Source organism: Alexandromys fortis, unplaced genomic scaffold, assembly GCF_014885135.2.
Source record: "Alexandromys fortis isolate MF-2015 unplaced genomic scaffold, M_Fortis_MF-2015_v1.1 scaffold_45, whole genome shotgun sequence".
Taxonomy (NCBI): Eukaryota; Metazoa; Chordata; class Mammalia; order Rodentia; family Cricetidae; genus Alexandromys; species Alexandromys fortis.
In genome coordinates this window covers 8,883,657-8,888,765 of record NW_026067926.1, presented here as the reverse complement: position 1 = coordinate 8,888,765, position 5,109 = coordinate 8,883,657, and the positions used below count along the sequence as shown (strand labels likewise).

General features: G+C 42.5%; 1 non-coding gene across 1 annotated transcript; it reads right to left on the bottom strand.

Moving 5' to 3' along the window:
- Positions 1 to 4,671: 4,671 nt before the first annotated feature.
- On the bottom strand, positions 4,672 to 4,778 carry LOC126502415 (U6 spliceosomal RNA). Its single transcript, XR_007591921.1, has one exon. It is a non-coding gene; the product is annotated as a U6 spliceosomal RNA (small nuclear RNA).
- Positions 4,779 to 5,109: the final 331 nt, after the last annotated feature.

The window sequence follows — 5,109 nt, the reverse complement described above, 5'->3', positions numbered from 1 at the left end:
TCTTTTGATATTCTGTTATTCATCAATTTACATACATATCCTCTTTTCTCCCATATCTTTCTATCTATCTATCTATCTATCTATCTATCTATCTATCTATCTATCATCTATCTATCTATCTATCTATCTATCTATCTATCTATCTTCTATCATGATCTATTTTATGTGTTACTTATGTATCTTATATCTATTAGTAATCTCTATAAAATACATATTGTCTCCCCACAAATCCATATCTATCATCTATCTATCTATCTATCTATCTATCTATCTATCTATCTATCTATCTATCATCTACCTACCTACCTACCTACCTACCTACCTATCCCCTCCAGTAAATATTTGTTAAATCAATGAATTTCTCAAGAGCACTTAGGATGCACTTTGTACCTAATCAACGTTTGCTGAATGGAATTACTGAACCATCCAAACAAGCTTATATTGTGTTCTAACAAGTATATCCATAAACCATAGTTGTCACAGGGCCCAAATGGTTAGCAGTGACACTCTGTCCCCTTTCCTGCTTTGTCTGATCCTGCAAAAGGTCTTTGCTGTAAAAATACCCACACTGAAAACAGATGATGTGTCAACTCTGTAATTTAAACCATGAATCTGTACTTGCTTAAAGATGAACTTGTTTGGAAGAAAAATGAGAAAAATGCTTGTGTCTGTCCAACAGAGCCCTGGGTAAGAGCATCAATTTTGGTTCCTAGCAGGTCCGGGACACAATAGAAGGAAACTGCTGAGCTCAGCAGCTGAGTGAGCCACTCTTCTTTTCACAAACGCAGTTTCGGGGATGGTAATCGTATCTATTAGCAAGGGTGCCTCCACTGTGGGCCTGACAGAAAAATGAACTCCCCCACATTGCGAAATGAGCAGAGTGGAGATCGATAAATCATAAAATTAGTTGAGACATCATCTATCTTTCTTGGCTTCCCCTCTCTTCTTGCCACGGTCCCCTGGGACACTAATTCATTTATTGCACTTTTATCGTTGGGAAAACACGTCAAGGTTCGGAGGCTGCATTCAGTTAGCAGAGCAGGGGCAATAGTGTGTGTCATTAATTAGGCCGTATGGGGAGGTTCAATCCAAACTCCGGGCTCAACAGACTTTCATAAATTGAGTTTCAGGACTATGTATGTGTCTTTATCAAAAAGCAGTGTTATTGAAATATGCCCTGAGAGGGAGAGAGTGAAGGACCTGTCTGCTCACTCTGGAGAAGCAATAAATTTATGAACAATCTAGGTGGTCAGCTAGATGCAATCTGCATTGTCTGAACAGCTTTTCTCTTACCGGCACGTAATCAGAGTAAATGCGGGACACAGCCTGGATTATTGTGTACATGTCACCTGGCAGCTAGCTGCATGGCTGATCCTCAGAGGCATACAATAAACAGATTTTTGAAATATTTTTTTTGTAGCAAGATACCTAGAGTGAGGTGTGTGTTCTTACATTATGATTTATTTTATTTTTATTTGTGTGGATGTGAGTGAATTTGCACTCAGGTAAGAGGGGCTAGCAGATCTCCCTGGTGCTGGGATTACAGGCTGCTTGATGTGGGTTCTGGGAGCCAGACTCCAGTCTTCTGCAAGAGCAGTGAGTGCTTTTAACTGCTGAGCTGAAGATATATGTTTTAAACAAATTTTCACATGTTCCTTCCAGTGTTGCTGTCTGCAGACACTAAAGACAGCATGCATGTTTCTACAACGCGTCTTGCTTAACTGCAGATTTACACTTGTTGGTTAGTGACTGCTCATCCTCTCTCTCCGGCTCCTAAAAACGCTATTCCATTCTGGTTCTTGATTCTGCCCGCCTTAGATAGTCTGTGCAGTGCATGTCCCTGTGTGATTCGTTTATTTCACTTAGCATGTCATCCTCAAGGTTTAACCTAAATCTATGTTACTGACTTTCTCTTTTTAAGTCTGAGCAATATTCTCTTGCATGTGTATGTTGCAAGGAGGGGCTGCTTGTTTGTCCTGGCCACCTGGCTAGCTTAGCCCCGAAATAACCATACAGAAACTGTATTCATTAAATCACTGCTTGGCCCATTATCTGTAGTTTCTTATTGGCTAATTCTTACATCTTAATTTAACCCATTTCTATTAATCTGTGTATTGCCACGTGGCAGTGGCTCACTGGGTAGAATTCCCAGCATCTGTCTCTGGCGGATCCATGACGTATCTCTGACTCCACCCTTCTTTCTTCTAGCATTCAATTCTGTCTTCCCTGCTTACCTAAGTTCTGCCCTATCAACAGGCCCAAAGCAGTTTATTAACCAATGAAAGCAACACAGACAGAAGGACCTCCTACACCATGTGCATATGACACCCTCCTTATCCATCCATCTGTCGATTCATGTTTGGTTTGTTTCCTCTTCTGAACTCTTGTGGATAGTGCTGCATTGATCATGACTGTGCCAATACCTCTTTATCCATTCTTGATAAATATCCAGATGAGGTACTGATGGATCGTATGATAATCAGAGTCTTCAGAAATCTCCAGTTTGTTTTCCAAGGTAGCTGTACCACCTTGCACTCACCAGTGGTGTGCATGAGCTGGTAACTCTTGTCCCCTCATGGGAGCTGTCCTGTCAGCTTTGAGTTGACATTCACTGCAGCTTCCATTTGCATTCAGTGATACTGGTCCATGCTGTTGAGCCCTTTAGATACACTTGTTAATGTTTGATTAAGAAACTGAGGGCCAATGAGAGGTCTCAGGGGGTAAAGGTACTCGCTGCCAACCCTGATGACCCAAGTTCAGTCCCCAAGACTCATATGGAAGAAGGAGAGAATCAATTCTCCTCAAAAATGTCCTTTTACCAACACATGTGCAAATAGTATGTGTATATACACACAACTAATAAGTATAGTGTATAGAAATGGAAACATTTGTGCATTGAACACTAGATTGTATTAAGGAAACACCCTGAAAAGAAATACAGATAAGTGTGAAGAAAGCTAACATTTATTATTGTTAGGCTACCCATGTTACCCAGTGGGAGATGTGGATCAGTACAGTCTCTATCAGATACACTTCACTTGATAAATAAAAAAAATCCAAACGCTCATGTAGATTTACAAACTTTCGTGAGTAGTCAGACCTGTCTTGATGAGAAAAAAACAAAACTGGAAGCATTACATTTCCTGGCTTCAAAACATATTGTGAAGTTACAATAGCCAGATCAGTGTGGCCAGGGCATAAAAACAGACATGACCTGATGGTACAGAACAGAGAGATAGAAAAAAAAAAAGCCCAAGTCTTCAATTGAGTGTTGACAAAGGGGCCGAGAATCACAGTAGACAAACCATAGTCGCACTAACAAATGGTGTGGGGAGAACTGTGTATCTCCAAACAAGGAATTGGGGTAAACTCCATTAGTGACAGCTCCTTCTCCCATGCTTCATATCTGGCTTATCTGTGAATGGCCCAAACCTTTTCCTTCTGTGCCATGGACCTGTTCACTTTCACCAGAGCCAGACGACTGGTTCTTCTGTCTTCTCACCTTCCCATATTCTTCATACAGACACAAGAATATGCTTAGGTTAAGGATAGTTAGATGGTACTCTATGGACTCAAGGTGGGCAGACATGCGCAGGACTTGGGAATGGCAGCTGCCATCATAGAACATGCCACACTAGATGCCACTCCACCTGAGGTCATGCTGATGAGGCAGACACTGTTTCCTTACGTGTGGATGCATTTACATGGGGAGAGGTCTTCCTTTCAGGTAAGAGTCCTGGGTTCTGGGGTGCTGGGAGGTCCCGGTGTTGCCGGTGGGGAAAGGGGTGGTCCTCAGCATCCATTCTGCTCTGCAAACTCCTCTGCTCCCTGTCATGTTCAAAGCTTGAGACTTTGCCAACTTTGTCCCCTCTCAGGGCAGGTGTCTGATCTGGGGACGTGGTGGCAGCATTACTGGTAATGAAGTCTTTAAAAACACGTCTTCAGTGGCACGTGTCTCTCTGAGTGTCATCATGCGGGAGTATTGCGTTTGTGTTTGTGTTTGTGTGTGTGTGTTTGTGTGTGTGTGCGTGAACAGCATGCACGTGGAGGTCAGAGGACAACCACAGGTGTGATGTCTTAAGCATCTACTTATTTTTCTTGAGAAAGAGTCTTTCACAGGCCAACAGCTACACTGCATAGGGCAGGCTACCTGTCTCTTGAGTTTCTGATGATGGTTCAGCTGTATCTGCCTCCCATCTTGCCATCACGGGTCCTAGGGATCCAAACTTAGGTCCTCCCAGCTCATGCTTTGCTGACGGAGCCTGCAAACCTGATAACAAAATCTCCATCTCTTTGTTGACACCTTTGAAGAGGATGGAATTGGAACTGTGTGTTCTATTCTGGTCTTTGATTCCTATTTTGTCCTCAGCAAGTAATCTTGGTCAGAAACTACATGAATCATGGGATCCATTGGACTAGAGTTTGAGTCTCACCATGACTTAAAAACAAGAGAGATTTATTTTTATTATTTCAAATTATGGTCCCCCCCATATGTGCTTATGGGTGTAATGCTAAAGAAGGTCAGAAGAGGGCATCAGATTCTCTGAAGCTTGAGTTACAGGTGGTTGTGAAGACACCGTGCGTGCTGGGAGCAGAACCTTGGTCCTTTGGAAGAACAGTATACACTCATAACACCTGAGTCAACTTTCCAGTCTCTCCCCCATAATTTTTTTAAATATGTAATGCTTCACAAATTCACATGCCATCCTTGCACAGGGGCCATGCTACTCTTCCATGTATCATTCCAATTTTAGCATACGTGATGCTGAAGTGAGCACCGTCCCCATGATTTTTATGTCCTGTGATTTGGGAGATAACGACTTGCATTTGGGCCTAAGGGGCTGCTGTTGTTGTTAAAATTTAAATTATTTATGACCTGTAACTGGACTCTTTCTGTTGTCAAATTCTGTCTTTGTTTCTGCAGACACAAAGCACGCACATCAATACACAATAGAGCTTGTGCAGGGTGCCAAGTGGCCGAGGAACAGTGACTTCTGTCCTGATGGCATACAGGATTGTGAAGATGTTGAGAACCCAAAGCAGGGCCTTTAGTGTCTTTATTTTAGAAAGATCGTTGCCTCTTCCCCCACATGACATTCAGCAGATGCC